Source organism: Pipistrellus kuhlii, unplaced genomic scaffold (genome assembly GCF_014108245.1).
Source record: "Pipistrellus kuhlii isolate mPipKuh1 unplaced genomic scaffold, mPipKuh1.p scaffold_m20_p_27, whole genome shotgun sequence".
Classification (NCBI taxonomy): domain Eukaryota; kingdom Metazoa; phylum Chordata; class Mammalia; order Chiroptera; family Vespertilionidae; genus Pipistrellus; species Pipistrellus kuhlii.
In genome coordinates, this window is record NW_023425526.1 from 5975528 (window position 1) to 5999611 (window position 24084).

The window sequence follows — 24084 nt, forward strand, 5'->3', positions numbered from 1 at the left end:
AGTGCCTATTTTAAAATGTTCAAGAGATAATCAAAATGAACATGACAGGAACGTGTTTAAAGCTGACAAAAGGGAAGCAAAGGCAGTTTGAATGGACCAGTATCTGTATACTCTGGTCTAGTCAAAACTGGACCAGGGCAAGAGCAAATTTGGGCCTATGCTATTAATAAAAAGTATGGTTAATATTGTCCTGGATATTTGCACATTTAATGAACTCGAAAGCTTTCTGAGTAACACTTTGTTTGTTCATTTACTCACCCACTTGGGGCTGGGTGGCAGCAGGTCTAGGAACACTAAAATAACTAGTCCACAGTCCTCTTTGGAGCTTATTCTCACACAGATAAAAGACGAGCATGTGAGTATCGCTATGCCCGAAGACCCAGTTAGGGCCTCAGTCTCCTTCCTGAGAGGCTCCAGCATTTGAAAGACACAATAGGTGAAGACAACTCAAACTGACATGTCAATTGAATTTTTTTAATATATTCTTTAAGAATCTTTCATTTAAAAATGTCATGTAAAAATTCAGCACTCATTCATTTGTTCACTCACTTATTCAGTCAGAATGCCACTAACACTCTGGGCACAGTTTCTTTTCTGGGGAAACCTGTTCCATCCTTTCCCTGGCTAATTCCTATTCACTTTTACGTCTTTAGGTGCCTCTTGTTCTGGAGATCCTGTCCAACTTCCAAGCCTTGGTTAGTACTCTTCTCCAGGCCCCCATCATCCACTTTCCAAGTGCCCGTTACTCCTTACAACCACCGATTGCATTGAGTGGTAAGGAGAAATTGGCCAGAGCAGTTAGATGCTTCTGCGTTAAAAAAGTATATCTTCCACAGCTACTGGTCTGCAGCTGTTCTCCTGGTGGCAGCTGTGGCATTCCTCTGTGGGAAAGAAATTGTTACATGATCAAACACCTCTTTCTTAGCAAAATAGAAAATGGGCATATGTGTGACAAACATGAGAAAGAAAGAAAAAAAAAGTATATCCAAATAAGTGCTTTACAGCCACAACTATCTAGGTAGCTTATGATTCGGTGGATAGGTTGGATGGTTCTGGTATGCACTGACCTGGCTTGTTTTGCCTGGGACCTTGTGTATTTGTGGGCAGCTGGGAGCTGAGTGACCTTGAGGCCTCATCTGAGCCCCTTATCTCTGCTCTGGGTGCTCTCTCTTTCGGCCCAGCTCAGAGCCTCTTCACAGGTCTGCCAGCCACTCCATTGCTTAAACGTCACAAGGGGACAGGAAATATACTTCATCTTTTTTTTTTCTTCAAATGTTTTTATTTTTAGAAAGAGAGGAAGGGAGAGAGAGAGAGAGAGAGAGAGAGAGAGAGAGAGAGAGAGAGAGAGAGATCAACCAGTTGTCTCCTGCATGCACCCCCACAACTGGGAATCCAACCTGCCACCTTTCGGTGCATGGGACAATGCTCAACCAACAATTTTTAAAGAGGGCAGAGGAGGAGGGAGAGAGAGGAAAAACATTGATGTGAGAGAGACACATCATTGGTGCCTCCCACTTGTGCCACAATTGGGGTCAAGAATGAACCTGCAAACCAGGTATGCAGTCGACCAGGCGTGCAAGTGAGGGAAGTTGGGGGCAATAAGACCTGTAGGGGAGGGCAGTTGGGGCAACTAGGCCAGCAGGGGAGGGCAGTTGGGGGTGATCAGGCCTGCAGGGGAGGGTAGTTATGGGTAACTGGGCTGCCAGAGAAGGGCAGTTGGGGGTGATCAGGCTTGCAGGAGAGAGCAGTTGGAAGTGACCAGACTGGCAGCGGGGGGGGGGGGGGGGGGGGGGGGGGGGGCGGAGTTAGGAGCTATCAGGCTGGCAACCAAGCTGGCAAGGAAGACAGGGAGAACCAGGCCTGCAGGGGAGGGCTGTTGTGGGGGGACCAGACCAGCAGGGGAGGGCTGTTAGGAGCCATCAGGCTGGCAAGGGTGGGAAGTTAGGGGTGACTGGGCCAGCAGAAGAGGGCAGTTGGGGGCAACCAGGCAAACAAAGGAAGGCAGTTAAGGATGACCAGACTGGCAGAGGAAGGCAGTTAGGGGCAATCAGGCCAGCAGGAGAGCAGTTAGGCATTGATCAGGCTGGCAAGGGAGTGGTTAGGGGGTGATCAGGCTGTCAGGCAGCAGCGGTTAGGGGCAATCAGATAAGCAGGCAGGCAAGCAGCTGGGAGGGAGCCAGTCATCCTAGATTGTGAGAGGGATCCCAGGTTGGAAAGGTTGCAGGCTGGGCTAAGGGACCCATCCCTCCTCAATGCATGAATATTTTGCACTGGGCCTCTAGTACGTCAATAAATGATACCAAAAGAGGAAAGCCAAAGACTTGATAAGCATAAGGCTGAAGAGTCTCCTTTCTTTTTTCTTTTTATTTGTTTGTTTGTTAATCCTCATCTAAGGATTTTCCATTGATATATTTTTTAGAGAGTTTGGAAGGAAGGGTGGAAGAGAGAGAGAGACACATCAATGTGAGAGGGGGGAGAGAGAGACATCAATGTGAGAGGGACAGGTTGATTGGCTGCCTCCTGTAAGGCCCTAACAGGGCCAGGATTAAACCTGCAACCAGGTTTGTGCATTTGACCAGGAATCAAGCTCACCACCCTTCTTTGCTCAGGCCGATGCTCTAACCACTGAGCTTCCAGGCAGGGCTCTCCTCCTTTCCTAACCCTCAGAGTTCCAGAGACTAGAAACCACCCTCCCTCTAGCCCAATCTTGAGTGACCGTCACCTGCTGACTCTCCCCCAGGGGCTCAGTGCATGTTTTGCTGGCCCACCACTGCCTCCTCCTAGAGGGGCCCCGGAGGACCACAGGGAGTCTCTTTGTTTGTGAAATGGGGCTGACATTTTCCTATCAATGGCCACTCTTTCCAAATGTCCTCACTGTTTTGAGGATGGTCATTTTTGTGAGCCTTCTCCATGCTATCTCCACAGCCTCACATACACAGTGGGCTTATGTGGCACAAGTAATTGATTTCCCAGAACTGAGCTGGAATCTGGGCTTGCATTGCCTTTTGTATTTTTTTGTTTGTTTGTTTGTTTGTTTGTTTGTTTTTAAGGCTTTTATGTTATTTTATTTTATTTTTTATTGTTTAAAGTATTACATACATATATCTCATTTTTCCCCCCATTAACCTTCCCCCAGCTTCCCCTAACCCCTGTTGCATGTCCTCATCTCAACCCCCTCCACAGTGTCTTATGTCCATTGGTATGCTTCTATGCATGCATACAAGTCCTTTGATGGATCTCTTTTCCCCAACCTCCAATTTCTTTTCCTTTTCTCTTTTCACACAAAAATCTGTAAAAGAAGGAAGGAAGGAAGGAAGGAAGGAAGGAAGGAAGGAAGGAAGGAAGGAAGGAAGGAAGGAAGGAAGGAAGGAAGGAAGGAAGGAAGGAAGGAAGGAAGGAAGGAAGGAAGGAAAGGGAGGAAGGGAGGAAGGGAGGGAGGAAGGGAAGAAGGAAAGGAGGAAGGAAAGAAGGAAGGAAGGGGAAATTTTCTCTAAACTTGAAGCAAAGAATTACTAGTACATAAGCATATTTATCAGATATCAAGTCAAACATGGATCAAGTCAAACATGGATCAACTCACATTTGCAACATCTTATTTTTTACTAATTAAGAGAACTTTTGAGTACGTACACCCCCCCCCCCCAATAACACCTCTATTGGGGGCTACACAAATATTTTTTTCCACGTCAGCTTTTTATCAGCACTTACCTTTCCTCCGTGGATCAAGTTAGTTTGTGAGAAACTTTGAAATTCTCTGAAGGTGTAGCTGTACAATCAGTGGGACCGGGCTGCCTGTCACTACCTGAGCCAATTAAGCAGAGGCAGGATTGAGTCATATATGAGCGTTTATTCCAGTCCTGCTGGCAGCATGGGAAGCAGTAGGTCAGCCACAAACACCTGCTCTGCACCCCATAAGGCAGCTGCTTATAGTGGGTAGAAGGACCAAGATTACATGGGGAAGTAGCCAAAGGGCAGGCTAAATGAGCAGTGAACAGGTAAGCAGAGGGCTGGGGTCTTCAAAGGGCTGGTGATAGGCAAGGGCTGGGTCTTCAAAAGGCTGGCATTTCTGGTTTCTGCAGCAGGTGGTCCATCTTTCCAGATAACAGGCAGCTCCAAACGGGGAGGATGGGCTGCATCTCCAGGTGAGCTTCAAGGTCCGAAGCCAGCTCAGAATGTGCCTTCTTTAATCAGAACAAAACAACCATGGTTAACAGGGCATGTTACTATTTCATACAATTCCAGCTGATTCCCCAACATTCTATTTCTGCCCCTATCAAAGGGAGCTTGGGCTCGTTGCTGTCTGGCTCATCATGCCTCACGGGAAAGGGTGTCTCCCTTGAACACCCCTGGGCTGTGCCTGGGGTAGGGAGGATGCCGCTGGGAGAGCAGATTGCTGGTTTACCAGAGGTAAGGAGCAGCCCTCCCTCCTCCAGGAACTCATCATCTACCCCAAAGGCAGGAGACATTGACCTCGAATGAGTCTCCTAGCATTACCCGTGCCTTTTCCATGGAGCTCAGGTCACTCGCCATTTGGGGCCGGCCCTGTGTTTAAGACCTGCCCTCCACGAGCTTTATCCACTGACCACAAACATGAAGTAACTCCATTTCCAGTCACAGATAATCTATGTTCTTTTATTATTTTTATTATTATTTATTTCTCTAGTTCCTGTTACTCGGGATGGAGTCCATGAGGAAATGGCTGGAATAGTCCAAGGTTGGGCTGCAGGGACGAGGAACAGGGCCACGCATTGATGGGATGGTGGCTAGCTTGGGCCTTAGAGAAGTTATGGGATGTGTATTCTTACCTCTGAGTTTGGCAAGGGGTGAGTGCCCATTTGGGTGATGGGAAGATATGAAAACAAAGGGCCTTAAGGCAGTAGATGATTGGACTTCACAGGTGCTGAGGATCTGTGCAAGGCCACACTGCCCTCATTAAACATGCAGGCCTGGGCTTGGAGCTTGGCATAAACAGGTCCCCAGAAGGAGATCTGCTAAAACCCAAAGGGCAGGAGTTGGCTCTGCTTATGAGAGCACTAAGCTCACTGACCTGCTGCTAAGTAAGCACTGAGATGCTTTGTGCTTAGACTTCAAAGAGGCTCAAGGACAGAGCAGCTGTGTCCTGGCAGCTTCCCTTTGATGAGGGGACCCCAGCGTGCCCAGGGTAAGCCAACAGTCTGTGTGGAGAGAGGAGGGCCTCAAGGCACAGACAGAGAGAATGCAAATATGGCAGATCAATACCTAGATTGCCTCTGATATAGAATCAAAGCATACAGTTTACACACGCAAATACAATAAATCAATGCCTAGAAGCATTTTTAGAAACATAAATGTGCAATTTTTTATGATACCATGAGGTACCTATAAAACTCACAAGTAAAATAAGAATGTAAATATCCAGTTTGGTCAGACTCTAAATTAGGGGTGTCGAACTCAATCAGAAAAGGGGCCAAAATCTAAAATCCAGCCTAAATCACGGGCCGAATGGTTTACTGAACAGTCATAAACTGTCATTGTGATGGAAATGCAGCGGAGTGCAGTGATGACAGCGCGGTGTGGGCCACATTGCAAGGCCTGGCGGGACGGATTTGGCCCGCGGGCCTTGTGTTTGACACATGTGCTCTAAATCATATTGATCTTTCAGGACAACAGTGTAGCAGTATCATAATAAAAGTTACAAATTTATTTACAACTGCTCACCCAGTCCTCTAATTTGGGAGTTATACCACATAAAATTATTTATTTACAGTTGTAAAAAATAAGGAATCATTCCAATGCTCAAGAATGACTAAGTGGTTAAATAAATTACAACACCTTAACCTATTGGCATGTAGACCTCTCCCATTATTGGCCAGAGAAGGACACCAGGGGAAGCGGAAGCTAGAGTGTTGAATAGTTTCCATCCTGATTCTGAGTCCTGACCTGAAAGGGCCCTAAGGCAGGATCTGGGCTCATTGGAAAGAAAAGCCGATCAGTAAGAGATTTCACCAGGTGTGAGTCTGAGGCCTGCGGGAGATTTTGTGAACTGACCTTGAGCCCTGGACTGTCAGCAATGGAGCCATCTCCTTCTCTCCTTGCACAGGGTTCCCTCTAGTGTGCCAACAGCACACTCCTCAGGCTGGGACTGAGGTCCCTGAGGGCGAGCAGACATTGGGGTGGCGCTGGGAGTTCCAGGGAGATGTCTCTGAGTCTGTGTGTGTCCTCTCATACAGCAGCTTCGCAGGGATCCGGCCTGAGTTCTCCAGAGCCTGCTCATCCCTGGAAATGCATCTGCTCCTTCACCATCTTAAATCTCACCGGGAAGCACTGCCCAGGAGGAAGGTGTCGGGCGCTAAACCTGCAACAAGATATATTTCCCACAGACTCCAGCAGCCCTGCCTCTCCCAGGCTAGGCACACCTTGGTGAAGGGGAAGAGCCCTGTGTGGGTTAAGACACCTGGCAGCGGGGATGGCGACAGTAGTAACAATCTCCATGTCACAGCTTTGCTTTTCCCACTCCCCCATGACTATTAAAGCACTATTTTCTCTCTTGAGAATCCCTTGAAAGTGGAGAGCAGTCTGAAGAAATGCTAACTGTCAAAAAGAGCTTATGTTCATACCTGCATGCTGTCTTCTCAGCTATCACCAGTTTCCATCCCTATGAAATGATATTACCTGGAAAAAAAGTGCACCAAACAGCCAGAGGAGCCGAGGCCAGGGCCATGGTGGTGTAAAGGCAGCTGACATCACTGGATGCCAATGTTCTTGTGACTCACAAATCTGCTTGTAAAATGGTTACATCATTTACTTCAGATTTGGCAAAAACTATTTCTATCAACTACTATTAAATAGTTACTTAAACTACATGAGTTCCAAATTCATTTTATTTTATAAAATTACTAGTGGCCCGGTGCACGAAATTTGTGCACATTAAAAGGGAATTAATTGGGGGAAATATTTTAATATTGTTATTTGCCCTTTCTCTATAATAGAAGTGTCAGAGATGAAAGAAAATTAATAAAATGTATGTGAAAATCTCCCTCCTGTCATAGTCTGGGGCTCACTGTGGGACCCAGAGTCAAGTCCCTGCCCAGCACCTGCATGCACTTAAAAAATGCAAAAGACCAGCCCCAGCCAGCCCCACCCCATCAAGACCCTTCGAGTGGGGACAGGGGCAGGAGGGGGGACACACACAGCCTCAGGTCCTCCATAAAGCCTCACAGGGCAGGGGGCATGGCCTGAGGTCCCCATCAAGCCCCACCAGGTGAGGGGCAGTCTGTGGTTTCCAACAAGCCCTGAAGGGTAGGGAGCTTGTCCTGAGGTCCGTCGCCCAGGCCAGGAGCCATGCAGGCACAGGTCCCTACTGTTCAGTCATGACATTACGGCACCCTGGCTAACTTGCACTTCCCCTGTTATATAGATAAACTAGAGGCCCAGTGCATAAATTTGTGCATGGATGGAGTCCAGGCAGCAGAAGGGGGTGTAATGCGGGAGGTGAGGGGGGCCTATTGGGGGCAGGGCCAACTGGGGAGAGGGGCCATGGGCCATTGTCCAGCCAGCCCTGCACCCTGGTCAAACTCCTGGTCAAACTCCTAGTCAAGGGGACAATTTCCATATTAGCCTTTTATTATATAGGATAACATTTTTATTTTTTTTTTTACCTCCTAATAGGTATTGTTTACCTTTTGTTAAATGCATAGGAAACATTTGATCATGTTTATCTGATGTAGGTATTCATTTTTAATTCTGCCTTTTAGGTTTCATTACATAATAAAATTGATATATTTATATTGTTTTGGTCATTTATATTTTAAAATAATAATTATAATAAAAACAATCTAGAAAAATGTGTAGGCTAATATGATCATATTGAAATCTAATCTTTCAGTCTTTATACATTTGTTTTTGTCTGGTAGGATAACCAATAAGACATTTTCAAGAATAAGGATATGGCCCTGTCCAGGGTGGCTCAGATGGTGAGCATCATCCATGCACAAAGAGGATGCGGTTGGATTCCTGATCAAGGCACGTGCCTGGGCTGTGGGCTCAATCCCCAGTAGCAGGCGTGCAGGAGGCAGCAGGTTGATGCTGAGGTCTCGCATGGATGTTTCTCCCTCTCTCTCTCCCTTCCTCTTTCTCTAAAAAAAAAAAAAAAAAAAAAAAAAAAAAAAAAATCTATTTTTAAAAAAGAAGAATATGGCATGAGGATATAAAGCTGTAGAGAAAGTGAATTGAAAATACAGGTTTAAGAAGAACAACCTACCTTAGTTCATTTTTTATGGATGTTGATGAGTATCAAATTTTTATAATTTTGAAATTTTATTTTAAACTTTTTAAAGATTAATGTTTCCTTTTTGATGTTTAATATTTGCATCAGAACATTTATCTAGACTTACGTAATTCTTAAATGTCAACTTTATGCAATGGGGTGAACAGTCTCAAAATTCTTTTAGGAAGTATGTGGCAAAAATCTTTATAAACTACTCTTCTTCAAAGGCAGTCCTGTTAGAAACACCTCACAAAAAGAGTAATTTGTTCAAATACATTGGGGAATGCTTCAAATCCTCATTTGGAAAACTTATAACATGTTTAATGCTCTGAGAAAGCCTGTGACAAAGAAGCACATTTCACTTTGTTTGATAGTGTGCCCCCACTGTATTTGATTGCCAATGTGTTTCTTCTTTTAATATCCATGGTTTAATTTGGGGGGAAAGCTGCCCGATCACATCTCTTTAGCTACTTGAATTCAATGGATTTCCTGAAAAAGAATTTATGAAGAAATAGTACATAAGAAAAAGTAAAGCAAAATAATATTGACACACATAGTTTAATGATGAAAAACTTTTTACTGGTTGAAACAAATTTGGGGCAATATAAATAGCTTAACATCTGCCTTTTTTTTTTTTTTTTTTTTTTGTAAAATTGCTTAAGACAAAGAGGATAAGTCATAAGAAAAGGGAGAGAGGAAGGGAGGACGTGCATAGGCAGGCATAGGTGAGAGCTGGTTCACAAAATGGGACTCTGGGTCCCCAGGGTCGTCCAGGTCCTGAAAGGCATATAGGGATCCAACCAAATATCAGTATCTGGGGAACCGCCTCAACCAAGCAGCTTGTGTTAAACCTGCAGAGCCAGCTCTTGAGAATAATGATGCAGCGCCACTGGGCAGACAGGCAGACTTGGTGCATGGAGGCAACTGATCGATGTATCTCTCTCATCGATGTTTCTAACTCTCTATCTCTCTCCCTTCCTCTCTGTAAAAAATCAATTATATATATATAATCTACCAAATTGTATGATTTAAATATATACAATTTATTGTATATCAATTGCCTCAAAAAAAACTGATAGAAAATAAAACTACTAAGGATCAACCATGAAGAGACAATAAGGTATAAATCTCTAAATTGCAGTCTGCCTAACAGGAAAGGTTCGGCTAAAATGTAGAAATACATATAATGCACAAGGGATAAATAAGTGCATTACAAGAGTACAGACACATATAGGGTGCCACGTAGAGACCCTACTTGGAAATCTATTTGGATTCTATACCAGCTCTGACACTAATTCCTTGGGTTAATTGGTTAAATTGTTTTTCCCAAGAAGAAAAATATGTTGAAGTCCTAACTCCAATCCCTCAGAATGTGACCTTATTTGGAAGTAGGTGATTGCAGATGTAACCAGTACGATGATGTGATGAAGCTGCAAGCCAAGGAATGCGAGAAATTGCTGGCAAACTCAGAAGCCAGGAAGGGTTCTCCTTCAGGTTTCAAATGGAGCATGGCAGCTCCGGCTTCTCTTTGTTGGGAGGCTTTTGATTCCTGATTTAATCTCCCTACTTGTTATAAGTCTACTGAGATTTTCTATTCTTTCTTGAGTCAGTTTTGGTAATTTGTGTGTTTCTATGCCAGTGGTCGGCAAACTCATTAGTCAACAGAGCGGCGACCCACATGTGGCTCAAGAGCCGCATTTTGCCGACCACTGTTCTAGGCATTTGTCCATTTCATCTAGATTATAATTTTGTCATGATTATTCATCATATTCTCTTTTTATTTCTATGAGGTCAATATAATGTCCTCACTTTCATTTATGATTTCAGTTGTATCTTCTCTTTATCTTTTCTTAGTTTAACTAAAAATCTGTCAGTTTTTGTTTACCTTTCTAAAGAACTAATTTTTGGTTTTGTGAATTATTTCTATTGTTTTTCTATTCTCTATTTCATTTATCTCTGTACTTAGTAATCTCTGCAAATAATATTTATTATTTTGTGTTTTTTATAATAAATCTTTATTGTTCAGATTATTACAGGTGTTCCTCTCCCCCCCCCCCCACATAGCTCCCCTCCACCTAATTCCCCACCCAAACCCATGCCCTTACCACCACCCCCTGCCACTGCCTTTATCCATAGCTGTAAGATTTTTGTCCAATCTCTTCCCGCACCCCTCACACCACCCCCTTCTCCCTGAGAATTGTCAGTCCACTCCCTTTCTATGTCCCTGATTCTATTATATTCACCAGTCCATTCTGTTCTTCAGATTTTTTATTCACTTGATTTTTAGATTCACTTGTTGGTATGTATGTATTTAATGTCCTTTTGTTGTTCATAATTTTTAACTTCACCTTTTTCTTCTTCTTCCTCTTCTTAAAGAATACCCTTCAGCATTTCATGTAATCTTTGTTTGGTGGTAATGAACTCCTTTAGCTTTTTCTTGTCTGTGAAGCTCTTTATCTGCCCTTCAATTCTGAATGATAGCTTTGCTGGGTAGAGTAATCTTGGTTGTAGGTTCTTGCTGTTCATCACTTTGAATATTTCTTGCCACTCCCATCTGGCCTGCATAGTTTCTGTTGAGAAATCAGCTGACATTCGTATGGGTACTCCCTTGTAGGTAACTAACTGTTTTTCTCTTGCTGCTTTCAAGATTCTCTCTTTGTCTTTTGCTCTTGGCATTTTAATTATGATGTGTCTTGGTGTGGTCCTCTTTGGATTCCTCTTGTTTGGGGTTCTGTGCACTTTCTGAAGTTGTAAGTCTATTTCTTTCACCAGGTAGGGGAAGTTTTCTATTATTATATCTTCCAATAGGCCTTCAATATCCTGCTCTATTTCTTTTTCTGGCACCAAAAATTTGGATGTTGGTACACTTAAAGCTATCCCAGAGGCTCCTTACACTATCCTAACACTTTTGGATTTTTCTTTCTTTCTGCCTCTCTGGTTGGGTGTTTTTTGCTTCCTCATATTTCAGATCTTTGGTTTGACTCTTGAGGTACATTGATCTACAGTTGAGTTTCTGTATGTTCTTTATTTCAGACAGTGTATGCTTCATTTCTGACTGGTCCTTTTCCTCTTTTTTTCTTTCTTTTTTTTTTTTTTTTTTTTTTTCATTCTCATTCAGGTCCTTGAAGGTCTCTTCAAGTTTCTCAGCTGTTTTTAGAAGATTCTTGAGTAACCTTATAAATGTGATTCTGAACTCTGTGTCATCCAGTAGTTTACTTTCCTCCATCTCTCCCATTTGTGACATGCTTTTATGTCTCCACATTTTGACTGCCTCCCTGTGTTGATAGAGTGGCTTTGTGTGGTAGGTGCCCTATAGGGGCCAGTAGCTCAGCTTTCCCAATCACCTGAAGTGGTTGCTCTTGGTACACCCCTCTATGGGCTGAGTGCAAAGTCTTGGTGTAGTTAAGCCTTGATTGCTGTTGGTGCACTGGGAGGAATTGATCTCCAGGCAAATTGGCTGTGAGGACCCACTGTGTCTGTAATGGAGAACTGCTGCGCTGGAGACACGCTTATGGTGCAGGTCTTGTTTCAGTGGGGATTTGGCACTGACTGAGTCCGCCTCCCGAATGTATTACTTATGGATTTGAGTAGTTGAAATCTGGTATCTCACACTGACCACTAGATACACTGGCTTCTGGATCTCCAATGGGGTGTGGTTCAGCTACTGTCTGAGGCCACCCTGCAGGAGCTACAATGAGAACCACAGTCCTCTCCTCCCTGCTTGGAGCTTGGAGGCTTTGGAGCAATCTGCACCGGGTTGCAAGTTTGCTAGGTTAAACTGCAATAGAGAAGACCTTTCATATGCAAAAGCCACTGCTTGGAGCTTGGGTATGTTTGTAGATTGTGCAGGGCAGAGTCTCAGGGCATCACTAGGCTAGGGCAAGGCAAACAGCAATGGCTGGCAGTGAGCCATCTCTGCCTCTCTGACCAAGTTCCCACATCTTGCACCCCAGCACAACAATTATTCTTGTGCACAGCTCTGCAAGCAAGCTATCCTCACTTTCCAAACTGATGGCAGACAGTCCAGCTTCTCCCCAGAAATTGGATTTCAGAGAGATCGGGAGCTTGTCTCTCTTCAGGTTGAAGAAAGCAATGCCCGCCTCCAGTCGGGATCTGCAGCCAGCCCATATCACGTGAGCACCCCTGTACCTCAGTTTTTCAGTGCTTGTTCCCTGAATGCTCTTTTCTCTTTCCGTCCAGTTGTAGAACTGCCACTCAGCCAATTTCCCGTGGTTCTGGGTGATAGATGTTTTGTCTTCTAGTTGTAATTTTGAAATTGTTCTGCACAGCAGCAGTTTAGATGTTTACCTATGCCACCATGTTGGATCTCCTCCCTGGAATCCTTCAATATTTATTATTTTGTTCCTTCCATTGGCTTAGGGTTTAAATTGTTGTTCTTTTCTAGTTTTTTGTTTGTTTGTTTGTTTGATTAGGAAATAAATATCCTTTTGCAATAAAACTTCACTGTCAAAAAATAAAATAAAATAGCCGAAACCAGTTTGGCTCAATGGATAGAGCGTCGGCTTGGAGACTGAAGAGTCCCGGGTTCGATTCCGGTCAAGGGCATGTACCTTAGTTGCGGGCATATCCCCAGTAGGGGGTGTGCAGGAGGCAGCTGATCAATGACTCTCTCTCATCGATGTTTCTAACTATCTCTCTCCCTTCCTCTCTGTAAAAAATCAATAAAATATATTTTTAATTAATTAATTAATTAAAACTTTACTGTCTCTTCCTCAAGAGGTAGTGTCTTGTTTCCCCTTATTCTGAATCTGGGTGGCCCTGTGACCTGTTTTGATCAACAGAATGTGGTGGAAGTTATGCTGGGTCGCTTCCATGAGATATTTGCAGTTTGCACTTCCTTCTTGCAATCTTGCCTTCATGCTGTGTGGAAGTCCAAGTAGTAATGTGAAGAAGCCCATGGTGAGAACTGAGGAACCAACTGAGCTTCCAGCCAGCAGCCAGCCCCACATGACATGAGGCCTCTGTGGACCTTCCAGCCACCCCAGAGCCACAGCAGATGCCACATGAAGCAGAACTGCTGCTCAACCTGCCTCAGAATAGTGAAAAATTATTCATTGTGATTTTGAGCCATTACGTCTTGTGGTAGTTTCTTATACAACAGTTGATGACTGAAACAATACCCCAAGTCCTTCTCTTACCACCACTCATGAGGGTTCCTTGAGCCATTAGGGTCAGGGGAGCAACTTTAGAAGGAAGATAACCTCAAGAATTTACTTAAATCCTTCACATGCATGCAGGCTGAATGAATCTATGATTATTTTTTAAAAAAAAAAATGTTTTTTGTTTGCCCATGAAATTGGTTGTGACTAGAGACTACAAAGGCATTAGAGTTCAGTCTAGAGGTCAAACATCAATTCAGCTGTTTGCTCATTGGGTGTGTGATCTTCAACAAGACTTGTAAACTGTGCAGTAAACAGCAAACATGGGCATCCGGCATGGTTCTCTTGGGGATTTAGTAAGATGGCCTATCCAATGTGCCAAGCATTGTGGTCCCTCAAATAATGGTCAGTTCTGTTATTGCTGCTGTTCTTGCTTCCTTCTTTACCTTGCCAACATTGCAGGAGTGTCACGGGAAACATGGAAGTGGGTGTGTTAATATCTGAAGGATTTCTTTTTATTTACCATTCCCAAAACTGGGAAACTGAAGAATGGACAAAGTACCCTAGAGCAGTGTTTTTCAACCTTTTTTGGGCAAAGGCACACTTGTTTCATGAAAAAAATCACGAGGCACACCACCATTAGAAAATGTTAAAAAATTTAACTCTGTGCCTATATTGACTATATATAAAGTAATTCTCTTGAATAGGAATCAAATAAACACAAAGAAAGTATTTTATAATTACTTTATTATGAAATATTAAGTAAACAAAATAGTGAAAAATTATAAAATTCTTGTCTTGTCTGCACCTACGGCACACCAGGCAACATCTCGCGGCACAGGAACAGTGGTTGAAAAACGCTGCCCTAGAGAAAAATTTCTTGAGACTTTTGTAAATACAGTAGACCTGTTGAAATGTCAAGAAATCAAATAGATGAATCATAAAATATAAATTTATTACTCTAATTTTTATCTTGAAAGTGATAGAATTGTAAGTTATTTTTCAAGGTTAAAAAAATCAAAGAAAGCACATTCTGTAATATCAATTATAGGATAAAGGGATTATATTATATATTCTCCTGGCCTCATCACCACCTGACAAACTCCTTATACATATGTATGCATGCATGTGTGTATGCATGTATGTGTGCACATATGCCAAATGCATACACGTGTGCATGTGTATATGTGTGTGTGTGCACGTATGTATGTGTCTACATGTATATTTTGCACTGCCCTACACCTCAGGTGCTGGTGGGTCATTAGAAGTTCACGAGTGAGAGAACTCAGTCCTGTCCTGTTTCTGCCCTGCACTCAGTAGACAACTGTTACTAAGGAGAAGATGAGACCTCAGTTCTTGTCTTCTTGATGGAAATATTTCAATCAAGAGACAAAGTGCAGCAAAGCAAGTGAGAGCTTATTGGCAGCAGCAAAATCCACTCAGGACACTGAATATGGCTTAGCATAGAAGAAGCAGGGGAGAGCCTGGGCAGGCTGCTCTGACTCACTGAGAAGTCGGAGAAAAGGGGCCTTGGGAACAGGTTCAGGGGGTGAGCCTACGATGAGCTGCTGCCCACTGCTCCCCTGGTTGCAAGTCTCATGGGGTCCCTCAGAGGGAAGAAAGGGGAGGGATTGGTGAGGGCATGCTCCGTGGGGGAGAGTGCAACCAGGTCCTTGTGTTGAGAGTCTTTATCTCTCTCCATATAAGGTGAGAATCTTAGGGGAGGTCTCAGGGTGGGTCTCATTAGAATATCCATCAGCTTTCCAGGGTGCTCTTCAGGGTCATGGTCTCCACTGATTGGTCAGTGCCTGGGCAGTAGGTCATTAGTCAATGCAGCTGGTTCTGAGGCAGCCATGGTGTCACTTGTCTGGTTTTGCTGTTTTTCTGGGTCTAGAGATAACATACAACTGAGGTCTAGATGCTGTCTTTAGTGAAGAAAGGTCAGGGAGTCTAAAGCGCCTTACCAGTAATATGAGAGGTCATGGATCCAAACTGCATGACCAGCGATTTGCTAGGGGAGGAAAGGTTACCCTGGGGGTGAGGTCCTTGTTTTCCCAGTTTTGCCCATTGCTAGGCACCTGGGGCTTTCCACCTTAGTGACCTTCTGTACCTGGCCCATCGTCCTTGCTCTGCTCATGTCTTATAACACAACACATCTAACTGCTTATAACACAACCTCCACAGCAGATGTCTTGGGTGCCAGCTCAACTCACAAATATGTGGCTCCTCTCTGTGTACTATTCCTCCCATTTCCCATCCCCACATGCAACCAAGTTTCTGTTATATGAGGTTCCTGCTCATCCCTGCCCAACAGCAATGGGTGATTCAACTAAGTTGGCTAGCTGGCCCATAGTGGACCAATCAGATTCTTTCCTGCAGAAAGAATCTGGTTTGATTTGAGGGTTGAAGAGAGCCAGCCAGTTTCTTTTTAGGCTGACATGGGAGTGGGGATGTGGATGTGGATGCTCTGAGCAGCAGAGAGCTAGGGTCAAGACCGCCAAGCAGAAGTAACAATGATGTGAGGAGAGGACCCCTGAGTTCTCTGTGGCCTATCTGCAGCCTGGCTTTGCCTTCCCCTTAGGTCCCACAGAATATCCCTGAGTCCTTATAATAAATAATATTGGTTTGCCAGTTTGTTTGAAGAAACTGATATTGGTTGCTGCTCCTAACCAACTAGTCCTCACTAGGTCACATGGATAAGTCACCAACCTTCATTATGTTTCCATGTCTTCACCTACAAAATGAGGGAATTTGGCCATCTCTCTCTCTTCAGCTCTAATTTAGATTAAATGGCATCTTCCCAAAGTCTGCCTCCAAGATGTGGGTAGGGTTTTGCTTACCTGCTGCAGATCGGGATAGGAAAAGACTACAGTACTGTCAGTTCCCTAGAAATTCCACACAGGTAGACGCCCTTCCCACAGAGCATGCTGGCTGAAAGAGTTCATCTTGAGATATTCCAGAGACGGGCTCCACTTGCCCAGAGAAATAGAAATATCTGAGAGAGCGGGAGTCTTGGTGAATAAATCAGGATAGAATATATTTTTCCAGATAGAAATTTGGAGTATAACATTTTGGTCTCCATATCCTTTCTACATGTTCTTTTGGTCCCATAAATTATACATATTACATACAGAATTATATACTTTCTTATATTTTTAATATAATTTTGTGATCATAAATCTTGTCTTCCTAGTTAAATTATTCTTTATAGTAAAGGTCAAAATGTATACATCTTGTTCTGAATCCCTGCCCCATTACTGGTATTCTCCAAAACATTAAATTGCATTCACCACCCAAATAAACCATTAAATGCTCTTACCTCATCACGATTTTTGAAAAGCATATGCCATTTCCTGGCTGAAGGGACAATTGATTAAATCAATGAATGATGCCAACATATTCATGGGTTCATGTTGAGTGTCATAAAAAGTGCACCCGCTCAGTCACCCCCCGCACCCACAGCCAGCTCTCCGAGAGCAAGTGACAGACAGTAGAGGGGATGCTTTTCCATTTGTGACAGAGGGTTATCAACGGGTCAGAAGAACACTGCAAACAGTGTTAGCCCCAGTCACTGGAGGAGACACAGATGGGGTTCAATGTGCAAGCATACTCTAGGGCAGTGGTTGACAAAGTCATTAGTCAACAGAGTCAAATGTCAACAGTACAACGATTGAAATTTCTTTTGAGAGCCAAATTTTTTAAACTTAAACTTCTTCTAATGCCACTTCTTCAAAATAGACTTGCCCAGGCTGTGGTATTTTGTGGAAGAGCAACACTTAAGGGACCAAAGAGCCGCAAGTGGCTTGCAAGCCGCAGTTTGCTGACCACAGTACTAGGGGAAATGCTCCTGTGAGAAAAAATAGGAAAGAAGCAGAGAGGAGCTGGGAGGGCGGTTGGAGCATGATGCTAGTGAAGGAGAGTGAAAGGAGAGTGAGTGACTGTCTCCTGGACTGCCAACCAGTGTGAGTGTGAGGAAGAAGGTTCAGAAAAGCAGAGGCATCCATGGCTGCCAGGATCACCTGCCCTCATACTCTGCCCAGCTCACTGCCTGAGAGCAGCCCACAGGAGGCCCAGGTGTAAATCCATGATGGAGTGGAGCAGGGGTCCTTTTCAACTGCACCTCCATGAAGGGAAATCTGCACGGTGTGGCCGCCACAGATGCTCATAGTTTTGCTTCATTGAGTTGATTATTTTACCTTAGAAAGCCACATCCCTTTTCTGCTCTTACCATTTCATTCTGAGCAAGACAGGAGAGGCTACAGATCTCATGAGGTAAGCGACCTTAGCCATCCAAGTTTACAGTCTGGGCAAGTCCCCATCAGGAAATCTATTAGGAAGCTTCCAGAGCCCACACTTCTTTAAGTCTTAGAAAGTTCAGATCACCTGACAAACATCTTATTTCCTTCAATAGCCTAATATTTGTTCTTCAAAACAGATAGGGTGCAATAGAAGTGAGAGAGAGAGAGAGAGAGAGAGAGAGAGAGAGAGAGAGAGAAAGAGAGAGAGAGAGAGATGGCCCATGCTCCAGCCAATCTTTCTACCTGAAGAGTTCAGTACTTACTCCTTTAGATCAAAATGAAAAGCAGAGCTAAAGCAGCCAAGTCCACTTAATACCAAGTCATTAATAAAAATAAAAAAAATTTAAAAAAGTCTGCTTCATGGAGGGGGTTTTTCTTCAGACCCCAAGCAATTTGGCAACATTGCAATACAACTAGCCAAATACACACTTGATATCAACACACTCCCTGGTTTAGAGCAAAGTAAAAAATCACTTTCTGGGACTAAAAAGTGCTTGCTCTCAACCAAAGTAAACAAACAATTATTTTAATCGATTAAAACTTGCCGTTTGTTCCTTCTCTATGGGTGTGCTGGTACACACAGCAGAGCCATTTGAGCAGAACAGAGTAACGCTGTCAATTCTGTACAATTAAAGAGCTAAGAACTTGCTCCTGTTTTGTTGATGAACTTTTCTTCTTTTATTTTTAGAAAACTCTCTTTACACTATTCTGGAAGAAACCTAATCATATTAAAATCACATTTCCCAGTAGTTCTTAGTAGATTAAATGGAACTTGTACATGATTTAAAAATAACAAGTTTAATAATATTTGAAGTCCCGTCTATGACTGGAAAACTAGACCCATTTTGTGTTCACATTTGCTCTCCCTTTGTTCAGGGAAAAGCCATTTGACTGTTTTCCCTGAGCCTACTTGTTTAAGCCTAATTTGCTCAAACTCAAAAGACTACAAGAACTCAAAGTAAATTTATACTCATCACTTAGATCAGCTTTAAAAATTAAATTTAAAGGTTCTTTCATTCGGAATTCTTGTTGAAAACAGGGGAATACCTTCTCCCAACTTGCATGATTGTTCTATTAGCACTTTCTTCTTCTACAGTCTTTCCTTTTGCTGTTCCTTCCAACATTTGCTCATTGGTATGTACCTGCAATTCTGTTAGGATTTGTGAGGACACAAAATACATAAAACACATTTTTACTCCTACAAGAATTTCAATTTAGTTGAAGAATTAAGATGCATGCATATGTTTCTAGAACACACAACCATATACCATCAGTGGAACAGAAGTGTAAGGTTGAGATAGAAACTTTGGCCTTCAGTTCTTGGGTGGCACTTGAAGTAGAAGTTGTGAAAGATGTGTCTGAGATGAAAGAAGACAAATAATGAGAAAATCTGGAAGAGACAGGAAAGGAAACCCAAAGCATGACCAGTTGTGTTGAAGGTGAGGCCCTTTTAGGGAGACATCAAACAGGAAAAGTAGGAGGGTCCAGGCTGTGGAACATTTTTTCATACCAGCTAGATCCAGCATGTCAAACTCAAAGGCTAACAAGGCCAAATAAACAAGGTTGAAGTTTATGTGGACCACAAAAGCTTCATTTTTCATAGAAATGTAGGTTTATTTCTATAGAAATATGCTGAATACAAAGGGCTGAAATAAATGAGTAATTGTTGACATAAAATAATAGAACATTTTAATAAAAATTAATATTTTTTTGAACATTAACTTACCAGATACTGAATAACTGCACAAATAAATAAGCATAATGCAAGTAAACCTATTTTTCTTATTCTCTGAAAAGTGAAAAATTTCCTGTTGCACACACCAAACAAGTCAGTGCAATACATGGCCATCAGCTGCTAAAATATTCACTTCTAGTATTAGTTGAGAGAAATTGCTGGGGTTCTTGTTCCAGCATTCAAAGGGTTCAGCAATCTGGAGAAAGGATGTGTGTAACTTAAGTAAGAGTCCAGAGACAAAAGATAATTTTGAAAGACATTGGGGTCAGAGGAGCCTGGCTAAAGAAGCCAAGATCTTGTCTCAGGACCCCTTGTTTTTCATTAAAGGCAATTTGTCCTAAAGCAAGGTGGAGATATACACTTCAAAGGGTAAGGTTTCCTCTACAGAGTCCATTGTCAGAATGGGGAATAGCCTGCTGCTGTTCAGGTGTTTAGCCAGCAGGAGGCAATAATATGTGGATTAAGATGCCCTGAGCTGTCTGGCAGCATACAATCATCCTTTTTAGGTTTGGGGAAATGCTTTTAGCCATTCCCAACAGGTGATAACATATGTGACTTAGCCCTTGTTGAGTCCCCAAGTTCCATCAACCTTTCAACGAAACTCTTGCAATTATGACACGCTGGAGTTGGCTTCCAGCAAGAAATGGTGTGCCTGCACATAAGGTGCATAAAGGAAATAAATGCAACTAGATTATAGAAATCAATAATTAGTGAACATTGTAGTTCATCTATATATATAAAACCCTAATTGACCATGACTACCAAACAACCGGACGACCAGCCAGTAGCTATGATATGCACTGACCACCAGGGGGCAGATACTAAATACAAGAGCTGCCCCCTGGTGGTCAGTGCACTTCCACAGCCAACTTCCTATGGCAGGTCAACCTTCCACAGTTTCTCCACCCAGTCAGCCCCAATCACCAGCCAGGCTGAGGGACCCCCACCACACACGAATTTGTGCACTGAGCCTCTATAATTAATAATTATGTATAACAGGATGTTGTAAAAACTAAGTTATGAAACTTTTATTAAAATGTTTTTTATGTACCATTATATTGGCTAGGCAGCAAAAATATTCATTGTGGGCCACATGCAGCCCACAGGCCACAAGTTTGACATGCTTGAGCTAGAGAGTTTAGCTTTTAATACAAAGGCAACAAAGAGCCACTGACAACTTTTAAAAGAGAGTGCTTGCGGAGAGTCAAAGAACAGAAAAGGTAGTTCAAGATTGAACTTTGATAAGTCTGTCACCCTTATACGTGTACCTTCCTCTAATATATTCAGGAAAGGGAGCACCTATGGTGTGTTTGACCCTCTATTATCATATTTGCCCCTCTGCTCCTCTCATACTACCTGGGGCAGCTCCTACTACTCTTCCTCATCTGAACCTATGGATGTCGGCTTTTTCTTGATAGGATACACCTGGGTGGGATGGTGTCTGATTTCTGAGCTGCCCTTTATTTATCCAGAAAACCACTCAAACAAGGTTCTGGGCATGCTAAAAACTTTATTGAATTTTTGGGAATAATTACAGAAAATGATAATGTATAAAAGTAGAAAAGTTATGTCTCTGTGCTAAATAGAATATTATACCACAGAATCTTAGAAAAAAGGAAAGTATTGTCCCTTTCACAAGACACATCCAACTGCCCAGTCTTGTTTTCATGACTTGAAGCCCATCCTTCTCCTTCTCTACTTAAAGAAAAGCCATGTGACTTTTAATTTTTGCCCTGCAAATCTCCACACCTTTGTCAGAACCCAGTGGCTTCTCTAACACTGGACCATATCCTCAGTCCATACTGGTACAAACTCAGAGGACACAGCCTAGGGCATTTCCCAGAGTTCGAAATAATGCATTTGGATGACAATGCAGATGGCTTCAGGGGAGCATTTCACGGAGGACTCTCCCACTCCAACTTCAGTCCCTGTGCAGCATCTTCACCTGGGAGGTGAGCATAGCCCTCTACATTGTCCTGCATATAACATTTGGAAACACCACCTCACACTCTTTTCAAGCAAAACCATTTCTTAGAGACAACATAGTCTAAATACATATGAAGATAAACATTTTCTGAAAGGCAATATAACCAATAAAAATTCCCCAGTCTATCACTGAAATAGCTTTTTACATTGTAAAGCAGAACAAGTTTTCCCTTTTTTTCATTCTTCTCTTGCTCCAGGAATGCCTATGGCCCACTTATGGGAACTGGCTTTCAAAACACAGAGCCATCCACCACCCAATGACCATGCAGAAACTCTGAATTCTAGTTGCCTTACAAAAAATGTAAGAAAAGCAGCCAGCTACAGTGGCAAAGACATAATGAACAGAAAAGTAAAAGAATAAAGAAAATAGAATTCCAATTCAGGTCAGGAGGACAGTGGAATGTAAACAGTTTTATGCACTCCAAAGAAAACAACATAGAAGAAAATGACAGAGTCATTGACAATCTAGACTTCATTGGTGACCATTTACCAAGTTATAATAGAATGGTGAGGGTAGAGTTGAAACCACAGTGGTTTTCTCTTCAGAAAAGGATATCAGTGGGCAGAAAGGAAAAGAAGAGATGAGACTAAAGATGATAGATTTGAAGTAAGGTTTTATTTCCGTGAGAAATACCTGGAAATGATTTTAAGCAGCTAGATAGGAGAGATTGAAGGCCGACTGTCTCTGGTTGGTGACACAAGGCGAGATGGGAATTAGGAAGAGAGGAGATAGAAAAAGGAAGCCATCTTAAAAATAGTTGACTTCTTTTATTTTGGAAAGGGAGAAAAAAAATGTAGGGCTTAGTATCCAGAATATGTGAAGAATCCTACAACTCAAAACAAAACAAAATCAAACAATCCCAGGATGGTCTTAATAAACATTTATATATATATATATATATATATATATATATATATATATATATATATACATACACACACACATACCAATGGCCAATACAAACATAAGAAGATGCTCAACATCATTAGTCATTATTAGGGAAATGCAAGTCAAAATTACAATGAGCTACCACTTCATACCTACTACTATAATAAAACACATGAACAAAACCAGAAAATCACAAGTGTTGGTAAAGATATGAGGAGTTGGAGCTCTGTATATTGCTGGTGGGAATGTAAAGTGGTGTAGCAGCTCTGGAAAACAGTTTGGTGATTCCTCAAGAAGTGAAACTTATTTTATGATTCCACTCCTACAAATAGCCCCAAAAATTAAAACAGGGACTCAAATAGATACTTGTTCATGACTGTCCATATCAACATATAAAAAGTGGAAACAACTCAAGTATCCTTCAACAGATGAATGATGTATTAGTTAGGGCCCACCAGATGAACAGTAGATCAGATATATAGATAGATATACTGATACATAGATTTAATAAGATTTTTTACAAAGTATTGGCTCACATGATTATGGAGTCTGAGAAGTCCCATGATCTGCTCTCTGCAAAGCTGAAGACCTACGAAAGCTGGCAGTGAAGTTCCAAGACCTGCGACATGGGGAGCTATGTGCAGATTCTAGCCCAGGTCTGAAGGCTTGAGAACCAGGAGTGCTGAGCGGGGAGAGGAGTGACATCAGCGGGGAGTAAATTCAATCTTCCTCCACCTTGTTTTTCTTCTTAGGCCTCAGCAGATTATAGTAATACTGTACATTAAAACTCCAAAATTATCTATTCAATTTTAGAATTAATATATGTAAATTAGCAAGATTATTGAATACAAAGTCAACATACAAATAGATGTATAATTATCAATATTAATATAATTGTATTTATAATGTAGTTTAAATAATAATATAATCTACACTAATCTTATCTAATAAAAGAGTAATATGCAAATTAACCATCACTCCACTACACCCACAAGTCACAACCACAAGCTATGCCCACCAGCCAATCAGAGAGAGTCTGCAAATTAACCCCAACCAAGATGGCTACAGCCACAGAAAGCAGGAGGGGGGATTGGGTTTCCCTGACATTGGAGGAAGCCAAGATTTCCACACACCCTGGCCTCTACTCAAGGGTACAAAGTTTCAATTATAGAAGGTAAATAAATTCCAACAGAAATGGAGGCAGCCACTGAGCTGGAAGAGAGGAAGCTAGGGTTTTCCCTGGCGATGAAGGAAGCCAAGCTTCTGCAGTCCTGGATGGCTCAGGCCTTCAATCAAGGCTACAACATTTCAATTGTAGAAGAGAAATAAATTCAAGATGCCAGGGCCTCCACTTGGGTCACCAAGCAGCATGGTTGGCCTGCAAACCACCACAGGTCCCTCATCCAGGCCACCCCACACCCCAAGGGAACCCTCACCCTGATCTGGGACACCTTTCAGGGCAAACCAGTTGGCCCCCACCCATGCACCAGGCCTCTTATCCTATCTAATAAAAGAGTAATATGCAGATTTACCATCACCCCAACACACAAGATGGCTGTCCCCATGTGGTCAAAGATCTTATCCCCATGTGGACATGAGATGGCCACCACAAGATGGTCTGCAAGGGAAGGCAGTTGGGAGGGACCAGACCTACAAGGGAGGGAAGTTGAGAGGGACCAGGCCTACAAGGGAGGGCAATTGAGGGCAATCAACCCTACAGGGGAGGGCAGTTAGGGGTGACCAGGCCAGCAGGGGAGGGAAGTTAGGGGCAAACAGGCTGGCAGGGGAGCAGTTAGACATCAATCAGGCTG

The 24084-nt window shown here is 42.7% G+C and overlaps 1 non-coding gene across 1 annotated transcript; it reads left to right on the forward strand.

Annotated features, from left to right (window-relative positions):
- Positions 1 to 828: 828 nt before the first annotated feature.
- On the forward strand, positions 829 to 961 carry LOC118728013. Its single transcript, XR_004990752.1, has one exon. It is a non-coding gene; the product is annotated as a small nucleolar RNA SNORA41 (small nucleolar RNA).
- The last annotated feature ends 23123 nt before the right edge of the window (positions 962 to 24084 follow it).